Consider the following 15,000-nt stretch of genomic DNA (forward strand, 5'->3'; position numbering starts at 1 on the left):
GCTATATAAAAAAAAATAAGTACTGAAACACAAGATAGAAAGTTTAACTTTTATTTTTAGTAGGTTTTTGTGAGATAGGCATTATCATTTTCTCCGCCGATTCATTTTTCTCAATACAATAAATAAAAAAAGTATTCTTTTTCTTTTTGTAAGGATTTTATTGGATTATATATTGCCAATATGGATTGGATCCTATGTTTGGACTTGAGGATCAATCAAGATATATATCTATATATAGATATATATCTTGATAACTCTATTTTTTCTTTAGAAATAGATTTTCTTTTTGAAGTACGAGAAAATTCCGATAGAGATTAAAACTCTTTTGTTATCTTATATTTATATGTCCACCTAATTGGTTTGTTAAACCCTAAGACGGATTAAGTACATAATTAAAATCTCAACAATTAATAATTAATAAAGTTTTGATACCAAATTATCAAAATATTTACAGAAGCCCATTCGCTCTAATGATGAAATTTTGATCCATAAAAAATCCTATTTTTTTTTTCATTTATATTGAAAAAATTAATTTTTTCAATTTTGTTAGGACCCATGAAATCAGATAAATAAGAAATAAATCGTCAAAAAATGATGAATAAAGGACATTTTTTACTGGATTAAGAACCGAACTATATAGTTCCAACTGATCCATTCCGGGAGAACTGAAACCTCGCAAAAGTCCGTTCTTAAAACAAAGACCTTCCCACAAGACTAATGATTATTGAACGTTCAAATAGGAATTTCAATGAGTCTTTATTCATTGATTTGATTTTTTCTTCAAAAAAATTACATTGAATTGACTCCTTACAATATCGCAGATTTAATCTGAATGGGTTATTATGCTTTCTAGCAAGCCGCTATGGTGAAATCGGTAGACACGCTGCTCTTAGGAAGCAGTGCTAGAGCATCTCGGTTCGAGTCCGAGTGGCGGCATCTTCTAAAAGAGATACAATAAATCCTATAATGAATTAAATTCCTCATTTCTATTCCAGTATTGAAAGAACCCCCTTTATTTTTATGATATTTTCGACTTTAGAACATATATTAACTCACGTCTCTTTTTCTATCGTTTCAATAGTAATTACGATTTATGTGATGACCTTATTAGTCCATGAAATCGTAGGACTATACGATTCGTTAGAAAAAGGCATGATAGCTACTTTTTTCTGTATAACCGGATTATTAGTTACTCGTTGGATTTATTCGGGACATTTTCCCTTAAGTGATTTATATGAATAATTAATGTTCCTTTCATGGGGCTTTTCCATTATTCATATGTTTCCTAAAATACAGAACCATAAAAATAATTTAAGCGCAATAACCGCCCCAAGTGCTATTTTTTACCCAAGGATTTGCTACTTCGGGTTTTTTTAACTGAAATGCATCAATCCACAACATTAGTACCTGCTCTCCAATCCCAGTGGTTAATGATGCATGTAAGTATGATGTTATTGAGCTATGCAGCTCTTTTATGTGGATCATTATTATCAGTAGCTCTTCTAGTCATTACATTTCGAAAAAGCATAGAGGTTTTTACTAAAAACAATCATTTTTTAATTGGGCCATTTTCCTTTGGTTGCGATCCAATATGTAAATGAAAGAACCAATGTTTTACTAAACAATTCTTTTCTTTCATTTAGAAATTACCACAGATATCAATTGATTCAGCAATTGGATCGTTGGAGTTATCGTGTGATTAGTCTAGGGTTTATCTTTTTAACCATAGGTATTCTTTCAGGAGCAGTGTGGGCTAACGAGGGCATGGGGATCATATTGGAATTGGGACCCCAAGGAAACCTGGGCTTTTATTACTTGGACTATATTCGCTATTTATTTACATATTAGAACAAATCCAAATTTGCAAGGTGCGAATTCCGCAATTGTGGCTTCTATGGGATTTCTTATAATTTTGGATATGTTATTTTGGGGTCAATCTATTAGGAATAGGGCTACATAGTTATGGTTCATTCACATTAACAGCTAATTGAAGAAGCGACCTAATACATAGGAATAGCATATGTAACGAAAGTTTGTCTGAGTTTTTGAGAACCATTTGGATCGAGTAGTGATTCAAATGGTTCTCAAAAGGCCAAACGTATCCGATTAGAATTCACTTCGTTTTTTTTTTTACTTAAAATAGGAAAAACTAAGTCTTATTTTTATTTCATTGGCCAACGAACGGTTTTTGAAATCACAACATTGTTTGATTTTATGTCTTATTCATGAAAACTATCTATAAAAGTAATTAGATAAAATAGCTTCGACCTTGTCAACTGATAATGAGAGAACGAAATCCGGATAAATACCAATACCTATTACGGGTAGAAAGATACAGATCGAAACAAATAGTTCTCGTGGTCCAGAATCCAAAAAAGAATAGTTTGGGGCATTAAATTGCTTGTATCCATAGAACATCTGGCGTAACATAGATAATGAATAAATAGGAGTTAATATCATTCCAATTGCCATTACAAAAGTAATAAAAACTTTTGGCATTAAAAGATATTTTGGGCTGCTAATTATGCCAAAAAATACTACCAATTCGGCAACAAAACCACTCATTCCCGGCAATGCAAGAGAGGCCATCGAGAAGCTACTGAACATTGTAAATATTTTGGGCATTGGGATAGCTATTCCTCCCATTTCGTCGAGATAAACAAGACGTATTCTATCGTAACTCGTTCCTGCCAAGAAAAAAAGCGCCGCACCAATAAATCCATGAGAAATTATTTGTAAAATGGCTCCATTGAGTCCCGTATCGGTTATGGAAGCAATTCCTATAATTGTAAAACCCATATGAGATACCGAGGAATAGGCGATTCTCTTTTTTAAATTGCGTTGCCCGGGAGATGTTAAAGCTGCATAGATTATTTGCATTGTGCCTACTATCATCAACCAGGGAGAAAATATAGAATGAGCGTGGGGTAATAATTCCATATTGATCCGAACCAATCCATACGCCCCCCATTTTTAATAAGATTCCGGCTAGAAGCATACATGTACTGTAATGTGCTTCGCCGTGGGTATCTGGTAACCATGTATGTAGAGGTATAATCGGTGATTTGACAGCATAACCAATAAGAAACCCAAAATAGAATATTATTTCTAATGCTACAGGATACGATTGATTAGCTGATGTTTCAAAATTTAATGTTGGTTCATTAGAACCATATAAACCCATGCCAAGAACTCCCATTAAGAGAAAAATAGAACCCCCAGCAGTGTACAAAATAAACTTTGTAGCTGAGTACAAACGTTTCTTCCCCCCCCACATGGATAGAAGTAGGTAAACAGGAATTAATTCTAACTCCCACATGATGAAAAAAAGTAAAAGATCGCGAGAAGAAAATGATCCTATTTGACCGCTGTACATTGCTAACATTAAGAAATGGAACAATCGCGAATCCCGAGTAACTGGCCGAGCCGCTAAAGTAGCTAAAGTAGTGATGAATCCCGTCAGTAAAATGGGTCCTATGGAAATTCCATCAATTCCTAGCCTCCAGTGAAAATTAAAAATATTTATCCATTTATAATCCTGTTCTAATTGGATTAATGAATCGTCCAATTGGAAATGATAACAGAATGCATAGGTTGTTAGAAGAAGTTCTACTAGGCATATACATATAGTATACCATCGAATTACCTTATTTCCCTTATGGGGAAGAAATAAAATTGAAAAACCCGCGGATATCGGCAAAACAACAATTATTGTTAACCAAGGAAAATCATTCGTGGTAAAGACAAGATAAGATACACTTTGACCAGAAAACCCCGTGCTCGAAATAATAGATTTTATCGAGTACGGAGTTTTGTCGGTAAAGAGAAAAAAAATGGATTCAAGTGAAGTTTTCTGTAACGTATCAATAAGATAGACCCATGCTGCGAGTTGTCTCGTGCCATAAATAAACCCGGACACTCAAGAAATCTGTTGGACAAGCGGATTCACACCTCTTACAACCTACACAGTCTTCTGTTCTTGGAGCAGAAGCAATTTGCTTAGCTTTACATCCGTCCCAAGGTATCATTTCTAATACATCTGTGGGGCAGGCTCGGACACATTGAGTACACCCTATACATGTATCATAAATCTTTACTGAATGTGACATTGGATCTATCCATTTTTTGAACGTCATAAATTTTCGATCTAGTCAAATAATAACTGAATCAGATATTGTAGACACCAGACGAATCAATGATTTACCAGAATTGTTTTCTAATAAATCGACTTCTGGATCTGCTCATGAGAGAGGGCCAAGATACTTTGATTTATTACGTTTTAGCAAACATGGTCGTATCTTTGTTTATGCCGTACATGATGCTAATTTGAATTAGTGAATTTTTTTTCGTTATTTGTATGATTAACACATTAATATAATTAGCATTATTTATTCAACAAATTCGATTGATTGATACGAGTTGATTTTCTATTACGATGAATTGACGAAACAATAGCTGGTCCAATAGCTGCTTCAGCGGCGGCAATAGCTATAACAAAAATCGAGAAAATGTCGCCTTTTAATTGGCGACTATCAAATAAATCAGAAAATGTTACGAAATTTATATTAACGGCATTCAGTATAAGCTCAAGACACATAAGTGCTCTAACCATATTTCTACTTGTGATCAATCCATAAATACCGATAGAAAATAAATAGGCACTCAAAACAAGTTCATGTTCAAGCATCATTAAACAAATCCTCATCAATCTGGATTCATTTCATTTCAATATGAACAACAATTAAGCCTTGGTCGGTTTGATTGACTCGAATATAACAAGTACATAAACAAAGAAAGATACTGGTATTAGATTTATAATTATAGGTATTTATTACTGACGCGCCATAGCAATTGCACCTATCAAGGAAACTAAAAGAATTATAGAAATGAGTTCAAATGGAAGAAAAAAATCTGTTGATAAATGAATCCCAATTTGTTGACCATTAGTTATCAAATCCTGTTCCAAATTTGGTTTGATCTTGTAGTCCAAATAATCCCGTACCACGACGTATCTAGGATAGTAGTAATTAGTGAAACAAAAATACTTGTACAAACCAGTGAAGTTACTCCATCTCCAACGGTCCAAAGATGGAAATCATTGTAATATTCTGAGTCATTCATGAACATCACAGCGAATATGATTAAGACATTTATGGCTCCCACATAAATAAGGAGCTGCGCAGCAGCTACAAAATGGGGAATTCGATGGAATATGAAATAAGGATATACAAACAAGAACCAATCCCAATGAAAAGGCAGAAAAAATGGTATTGGTAAGTAATACCATCCTAGACCCCCTAATATAAGACCCGATCCCAAAAATACTAAAAGAAAATCATGTATTGGTCCAGTTAAATCCATTATATGTAAAAAGAGATAAATAAGTTGAAATGTTTCATAATCTTATTGACCAAATCAGAAAAAAAAAAAAAAACAAAAGAAGTTACCCCGTTTTTTAGGATAAGTTACTTATTGAATTTCATCCTATATGGGGTGTGAGTTGGTGTAGATAGAGTTATTAATTCCATTTATCTATCCGAAAGAGTCCGAAAGAGTCGTTCGAAATTCGATATTATTCTATTTTATAGATTACTTATACATTTATAGATTTCGAAATAATCACGGATATGTGAATGGATTTTGAATCCAAAGCAAACCGTCATTCTCATCAATCAAGAGTTCGGATTTTTAGTTATTCATCGAGTAAAATAAAAGAAGCTTCGCTCTTTTAGCTTTAGATCAAAACGGAATCTTAGTAATCGGTAATCGTTCTTGAATCAAAGGGTTTCCCCGTGGCTGTTTTTATTTGAGTAGAGTTCATAATGGTTTGGATTGTGTAATCTATCAATTACTGTCATTGGTAACCGACCCAAAGCTATTTGATTATAATTCAATTCGTGACGATCATAAGTAGAAAGTTCATATTCTTCAGTCATTGATAAACAGTTTGTTGGACAATACTCAACGCAGTTACCACAAAATATACAGATTCCGAAATCAATACTATAGTTAAGCAATCGTTTTTTTCGAATATCGGTTTCTAATTTCCAATCAACAACGGGTAGATCTATAGGGCAGACACGAACACATACTTCACAAGCAATGCATTTATCAAATTCAAAGTGAATTCGACCACGGAAACGCTCTGATGTGATCAATTTTTCATAAGGATATTGAATAGTTACGGGTAAACGATTCGTGTGGGATAAGGTAATCATGAAACTTTGACCGATATACCTTGCAGCTCTTACTGTTTGTTGACCATAATCCATGAACCCAGTTACCATAGGGAACATATGGCGAATTTCTATGAATAATTTGCTGTTTCTTTCTCTTGTTTGAGAGAAGTTATAAATCGGGAATAGAATCTCGTATGCCCTTATAGTGAAAGGAGTTGGAAAGAAGTTGTCAATAATAGATTACCTAGAGAAATAGGTAAAAGAAATTTCCACCCAAGATTTAATAGTTGGTCCATTCTCATCCTAGGTAAAGTCCATCTTGTTGTAATAGGAATGAACAGGAACAAATAAGCTTTAGCTAATGTAATAAAAATACCAATTGTCATTCCAAAAACCCCACCCACTTCGTTTATTCCGAAAAGCTCAGGAATAAATATGTACGGAACAGAGAAATTCCAACCACCTAAGTAAAGAACTGTTACAAATAATGAAGAAACTAGGAGATTTAGATAGGAAGCAACGTAAAATAAACCAAATTTGATACCTGAATATTCGGTTTGATAACCTGCTACTAATTCTTCTTCTGCTTCTGGTAAATCAAAAGGTAATCTCTCACATTCTGCTAGGGAAGAAATTAGAAAAACTGTAAACCCTATAGGTTGACGCCACAAATTCCACCCCCAAAAACCATATTTTGACTGCGCCTCGACTATATCAACTGTACTTGAACTGTTAGATAATCATAGTCGGTGATAACATCACTGCTTTCATCGCTATTCCAGAACCGTACATGATACTTCAGCCTCATACGGCTCCTCGATGGCCATAAATAAATCTAAGGACTGATTCAGTATTATCCCGATATGTTAGTAGGGTAGATAGAGTAAAGATGCATCGAAGAGCCCCAAATTAGACCAATGCAATTCCGTCTGCTATAATACCAAAAAAATGCTTCCGAATTGATCTTATCCTTTATAATTTAAAATTTCTATTTTTCTTTGTTCAGTAATAAAATTACTTAATCCTTTAATAAAATACTCCTTGGATCAACAATAGATATTTCGACCCATTTATTTCGATTACGAAAAAAAGAATTAGACATTAGCTCATGAATCATGATAAGAACTCTACCTGTCTATCTCTATGAATATGGATAGAGAAAAGAAAGAATAGAAAATATTTCGTATTTTTCATTTTCTTATTGCAATTCTATTTCTTTCGTTCCTATTCTTCTTTCTCAGAAAAAGAGAGGAGGGCTCTAAAAATAAAGGATTACTTCGTTCCTGATAGTTATTTCTTTAACTAGTGGATAGGAGCATACTCGGGATCGGGATCGTGGGGAAGTACTGCTTGATCATTTCTACCAACTTAAAGCCCCCATTAGGATTCCGTTTATTTTATGCAGAAATACCCATTTGGATAACTTACATTATCTCCATTACTAATCCTTTGTGTATTTTGGTGTTCCTAACCGTCCACTCATTTTTGCTTGATCCCCGGTATGGCAATACATACAACCGTTAAAACTCCATCCAGTTGATCTTTTCTACCCGCTTCAAATCATGATGACTAATCAACCAATCTTGGGGTAATTTATACTGTTTATTTCCGCTGAACTCTTGTACATAGGGAATGAGACTTAATCTTTTTACTGCAAATTTAGAAGCAGTTTTCTTTCACTCATATAACTATCTGGTTTAGGTCATCACCCCGAATGATGAATAAAAAACGGAAGATCTTTATTCCCTACATTCAACTTCTTTCCTAGAAAGAAATAGGTAAAAGTACATGTCCCAACGAATCGCACGTAGAGATATTGATAACACACATGGAGTTAATGGTATTTCATAACTAATGGATTGAGCAGCAGCTCGGAGACCACCTAAAAAGGAATATTTATTATTCGATCCATATCCTGACATAAGAAGTCCAATAGGAGCAATACTTGAAATGGAAATCCATAAAAAAACACCTATACTAAGATCGGCTAGAACAAGGCGATATCCAAAAGGAATTACTGAATAACTTAGTAAAATTGATATGACTGCTATAGAGGGCCCTAGACTGAATAAACGAATATCTCCTCTAGAGGGGAGAAGATCCTCTTTGAAAAGTAGTTTGGTCCCATCCGCTAGAGCTTGAAGAATTCCCAAAGGGCCCGCGTATTCAGGTCCAATACGTTGTTGTATACCTGCGGATATTTTTCTTTCTAACCACACAATTACTAGTATCCCTATTGTGATTCCCAATACAGGAGTAAAAATAGGGACAAGCAACCATATGAGCCCATAAAACTCTTTTAAGGATTCCAATCTGGAAAAAGAATTGATAGCCTGCACTTCTGTCATATCAATTATCATTTTAACGATCAACTTCTCCCATAATGATATCTATACTACCTAGTATCGTCATAATATCAGCCAATTTCATTCTTTTAACTAGCTGAGGAAGAATTTGCAAATTGATAAAACCCGGCGGACGAATTTTCCATCTCCAGGGAAAAACACTCTGATCTCCTATCAGATAAATTCCCAATTCGCCTTTTGGGGCTTCCACTCTCACATAAAGTTCTTGTTTCGACAATTCAAAAGTAGGAGAGGGTTTTTTACTAATGAATCGATATTCAAAATCATTCCAGTCGGAATCCCTTGCTCTATCAAAGCGTCGGACTTCTAAATTCTCATAGGGTCCCCCCGGAATTCCTTCCAGAGCTTGTTGAATAATTTTTATGGATTCTGTCATTTCACTGATTCGGACTAAATAACGAGCTAATGAATCTCCCTCTTTCTGCCATTGCACTTCCCAATCAAATTCGTCGTAACACTCATAATGATCAACTTTACGAAGATCCCATTGGATTCCGGAAGCTCGTAGCATTGGTCCTGATAAACCCCAATTTATTGCTTCCTCTCCTCCAACAACACCCACTCCTTCAACTCGTTCCAAAAAAATGGGATTGCGCGTAATAAGCTTTTGATATTCAGCAACCCCTGTTAAAAAATAATCACAGAAATCCAAACATTTATCTATCCAGCCATAAGGTAGATCAGCAGCTACGCCTCCGATACGGAAATAATTATGCATCATTCGCATACCTGTGGCAGCTTCGAATAGATCATATATCAATTCTCTCTCTCTGAAAATATAGAAGAAAGGAGTCTGCGCACCGATATCCGCCATAAAAGGGCCGAGCCATAACAAATGAGAAGCTATACGACTCAGTTCCAGCATAATGACTCTGATATAGCGGGCTCTTTTAGGGACTTGAATATTTCCCAACCGTTCTGGTCCATTTACCGTTATTGCCTCGGTAAACATAGTAGCTAAATAATCCCAACGCGTTACATAAGGTAAATATTGTATAATTGTTCGGTTTTCCGCAATTTTTTCCATCCCTCTGTGTAAATAACCCAATATGGGTTCACAGTCAATAACATCTTCACCATCTAGAGTAATGATCAGTCGAAGAACGCCATGCATTGATGGGTGGTGAGGGCCCATATTGACTATCATGAGGTCTTTTCTTGTAGCTGGTACAGTCATATGTTTTTTCCCCGATTCATTATTCCATGAATTGCTGAAAACGAAATGAAGTTCATCAAAATTCAAGATCTAATAAAATCAAATAATTAAAAATGAATTTTCAAATTAACTTAACGAGTTTTTGGCTCCCGAATATTCAACTGACCAATTAATTCTTTATAACGTATTCTATTTTTCTTTGACAAATAAGCCAGCAACCGTTGACGTTTTCCCAGAGTTTTCCGTAGACCTCTCTGAGATAAATAGTCTTTTTTGTGCAATTCCAAATGTGAAGTAAGTCTCCGTATTTTATTGGTGAAGCTGAATACTTGAAATTCAACAGACCCCTTGTTTTCGTTTTCTTCTTTTGCTTCTTGCGAAATAACCGAGATTAATGAATTTTTTACCATAAAAATAATTCTTCTACCCCCCTTTTTTCTTTCTTTTATACAGATATCAGATATGGAGTTTATCGATCAGTAAAAATAATGCTAGTCATTTTAATCTGGTATACACAATACTATGAATTTATTCATATACTATTACTATCTTTTCTATCAAATTTCATTAATCAATTTGCAATTTGATTCGGATATAGATACATAAAGTATAGCCCCTCACCCCCCCCAAAAAAATATAAAAAATGAGACCTAAGATTAAGAAGATTCTTAGGTCATTGAATCAGTATCATGTATCAGTAATGTAAATATAATACAACACGTGTGTATATCTGTTTGCCTTCATATACCATCCTAGATATGACACATTATATATAGGTAATTTATCATCAACTTATTCTCAATCGTGGATACATATATATCCTTGACATACTGAAACGGCTTCCATTACTGGTATCAAACCAATAGCGATTCATACAAGCTAAATCTTCTAATCGATAATTTGGCCAAAGAAATAATTTCAATTTAATGAATTTATTTGGATCTCTATCAAGATGCTTGCTCTCATCCAAAAATGGACCGCAGTTCCTTATGCTGTTCTCATTGCAAAATACTTTATTTCTATCCACAACATTAATATTCTCCGAATTTAAACAAATTCGAATTCGCAATTCTCTACGATGTCTAGGAGATGAAATATTTTCAGGAACAAGAAACTCATGATTTTCATCTCTATTTCCAAGGACCCCTTCATGTCTTTGTTTTGTAATGGATTCATCAAAAAAATTCTTATCAACATTTCCTTTTGCTCGGCATTTTCGATTAGTTTGGTCTTTACTCTTATGGACCAGTGAAATAGTTATAGTTTGATACATAATAAATTGCCCATCCCATTTTATAGCCAGGCGAACTGGTTCGAGAATCAATATTCCTTTTTTGATCAATTTTGTAAGAGTTAGACCCCTTTGAATCAGCATTATATCCAGACTCATTTCTCCTCTTTGAATAGAGGATATAGCAATTTTCTTTGGATTTTTCAGTCTAAGCAGGAGACAATATACCTTAATATTATTGATTATTTTTTGATTCAAAGGCTCATCCCATCTCAATTGAAAAAGCAAATATCTTTTCAATAAGAAATCTAGTTCCGCTTCCGTATTGCTCTTGGATTGCTTTTTCTTTCTACGCTTTTTAATGTCTGATCCACCATAATCGTCTTTATCCTCTTTTTGTTGGTTTGGTAGATCTGATCCAAGATCTTCTTGGACTGACTGCTCTTTTTCTTTTTTATTTTCTAATTCAAGATATTTTTTTTCATTAGATGATATATGAAGATCTTTTTTTTCTTTTCCGTTGATGTTTTTATTTTCACTAGTGGTTTGATTTCCATTAAAATGGAAAAGAAGTAATTTGATATTGGTATGATCCATGGTTTAATCCTATATGCATCATAAAGCCCCAAAAATTCTGGGAAGAACCAAAGTTCCAGATTTGATATGGGACGATTTAGTATTTCTTCATTCATTCCCATCCAGTCAAAAAATGTTTTTTTTTTGTTGGATAGCTTGATTTGTTTATGAATCGCGAGATAAGAAAGGTCTTTCTTATCAATTTGATTAATTATTGGATAATAATGAGTTACGGTCTTAGTACTTTTATTAATGTTGGTTCCAGTATCCATATTGGTCCAGGCCTCAATATCGATCTTCTTTCTAAGACAAAAATAAATGATTCTACAATCAAAATATTTTCTATCGGGATTTTTATCCGTATCAATAATAAAATCTTCTCCCGGATAATCACTAATAGCTATATCTCCCGGCACATAATCAAATTCGGGTTTATATGTGTTGTACTTATAGGGAATTTCTTGAATCTTGTTTATTTGTAACGGCACTCCAGAAATATATGAATCCTTCCTTTCTTCATAATTAATATATTTATGTGATAAAAGATCATATCTGTATTGTTTTTTCAATTTGTCTTCTTTTTGACTCGGTAATGAATCCATGACATAATCATTTTTTTTCTCAGAATTAATTAATTGGTTTTTTTCATATGAATACAATTTTGTTGAGGCTTTCTTTGGATTTGGAACCGTACGACTTTGATTGACTCTATTTCGCCATTTTTTCAGCACTAATGGAGACGATGTAGTCTGAGCTAAATCATATTGATAGTGGTAATGACTACTTAACCAGTTTTTCCATTCATTCATTCCCGAATTCCGAAGTTTCTTATGCCTTGATTCAAAATCAAATGTTCCTTGTGTTCCAAAAAAATCCTTTATTCTATCCTTAAGAAAACGAGATATTCCGTGATATTGAAGTACAGACCTCAAGTGATATTTGTTAATAACTTTGGTTTGTGATAATTTATAAAAAACATATGCCTGTGACAAGGAAAATAGGCCAGAAAAATTCTGGGAATGCTTATTTCTAATATTAGAAATAGAAAGTGGCTTTTTTATAGTCGAAATAAAAAAAATTCTATTTTCATTTGTTTCATCAATTCCGTTTTCATTTGTTTCATCAATTCCGTTTTCATTTGTTTCATCATTGTAACTGTATTTATCAAAATTTTTTATTTTTAAGTCAAGGAAAGGTTGTACCTTGATCCTGGGAATATTAATAAGATATAAAAAGGTATCCATGTATATCTTTTCAATCAAAAATTGGAAAAAATGGTGCCGTTTACGTATTAATCTAGTACTTCCTCTTTTTAATTTTAATCTCTGCCAAAAGTTTTTTGGCGATTCTAATCTTTTATCATCATAACTTCTATCATTAGAACTAATATTTATATCTGGGATTCTCCATTTTTTTTTCTTGTCATTTGTTATTTTTTCGATTTGATTTCTGATTGTACTTGTCCTATCGGACAGATCCTTCATTTTTTTTTCTGTCAGTGAATAATTTGTCCAATCCATTGATTTAATTCGACTGGACGCGTCATGAATAATCTGATTTTTTATTATAGAATTTTTTCCATTTTGATTTTCACTCAATTTATATACTTTTCTCAATCCAAATAAGAGAATTGGGTTTACTTTTACAAGCTCTTTCATTATTCTTTTTATAAATAAACCTATTTTTATAATCCATCGTGCTTGTTCTTCCGAGCCCTTTATAAACCCCCTTTTTTTTTCTTTTAAAACTAGAAAAAAATTATTTTTCGTTTTTCTAATTTTTTTTTCAAGTTCTTTAGAAATGGGTTCAAAAAAGGAAGGTCGTTTTCGGGGAGAACCAAACGGGAATTCAGTTTCCATTCCCCAGACTGTTAAAAAACAAAAATTTTCTTTTTTTTCTTTCTTTTTTTTCATTGGATCTCTATGGTGGGATCGTAACTTAGAACTGTGCCAAGGTTTCAAACAGAAAGGAAATAGTATCTTTATCTGAATACCGTCTGTTAACCAGTTTTTTGGAAATTCTGTTTCGGATAATTGAACACCATTATAGGTACATTTAACATGCATTTCTCTACGCCACCCCCTCAAATCCTCATACCACTCGGGGAATTGAAATAATAACATACGGCCGATGTTTTTGGCTATTATCAATGAAGGCAATACAATATATTTCCTAAGAATTGAGTGGGTTACTAACATAGAGCCCCTTATTGCTTGAGCAAATATAATAGTATCCCAGCTTTCCGCTATTGCTATCCGCTCATTTTCCTCTTTTTTTTCCTTATTTTTGTTTTCACTTTTTTCGATCTCTTCCTCCTCAGAATCTGAAGTTTTGAATTCTGTGCTTTTCATCATCCAATTCCTAAAAATGAGATTCAACATTCTAGATGTATATGTATCAAAAGAAAAAAAAAGAGTTTTGTCTATTCTGTCAAAAAAAAGTGGGGAATGCACATTTATTTGAGACAGTTCCCAAGTCACTGTTTTACGTCTTTGAGCACGCATGGATCCTTTGATTAGATCTCGACGAAAATCCGATTTTTGCGAATAACGTAGTAAAGCTACCTCTTCTGCTTGATCAATACTGTTAGTATCCTTCGTACTATTATGAGTGTTGGTTATCTGTTTAGTATCCGTAAAAATGACTACACGTTTGGATTTTCTTGAACGAATCTCACGATCCATTGCTTCTGTCGATTCTTCCCCAGGGTCATCTCCTTCTTCTTGTTCCAAACCCGTGATCAATTGGTGTGACCATCGAGGAACCTTTTTACGGATTTCTTTTATTCCAATGGATTTTTTTCTAATTGTTTGATCATTTTCATCAGTTGTAACTACATCGAAGAAATATTTCGTTTCATTTTCTGAATCAACTTTTCCTTGTTCTGACAGTAATGATTTTCCATCAAATGTATCTTTTTTTTGTTCAAATTCTTGGTAATTTGTGGCAAGAATACTATGAAACTTATTTATCCAAGGTGAATCGTCTTTCGAGGTGATTAAAGAATCATTCATATGCATACTTGAGTCTGAATACAATTTTTTAATTGTTCCGCGATAGGGTCCGTTCAAAAGAGGGTCATATCTTTCAGGCAAGCATTCTTGTTCAGTCTCATCATTGCATAATCTAGTCCTTTTTTCGAGTATGTCCAGATTAAGAGACCCCTGCTCTAGAGCGTCAATTCTATTTAAAAAAGTGTTACTTAAGTTATTTTTTTTTTCTTCATTAGTATAAATCCAATGATTATACAGTTCTTCCGAGGAGAGTTTTTCTGTTGTGCACAAAAAGATCTTTCCTTTTAACATTTCCAAAAAAGTTGACAAACTCGGTGGATATGTAAAAGATATTCTTTCTTTTCCATCACTTTGGCATGTATAAAAAAAATATTGTGACATTTCATTTCGTACAGCATTTTCAAATCGATCATTTTATTATATATCGCAATGGACGATTCCATCGTTTATAGTCGAAAAGAAGAGTCACAAGAGGTTT

The sequence above is a fragment of the Eschscholzia californica genome, unplaced genomic scaffold (genome assembly GCF_041429995.1).
Source record: "Eschscholzia californica isolate CP2 unplaced genomic scaffold, dmEscCali1.0.p SCAF_100, whole genome shotgun sequence".
Taxonomy (NCBI): domain Eukaryota; kingdom Viridiplantae; phylum Streptophyta; class Magnoliopsida; order Ranunculales; family Papaveraceae; genus Eschscholzia; species Eschscholzia californica.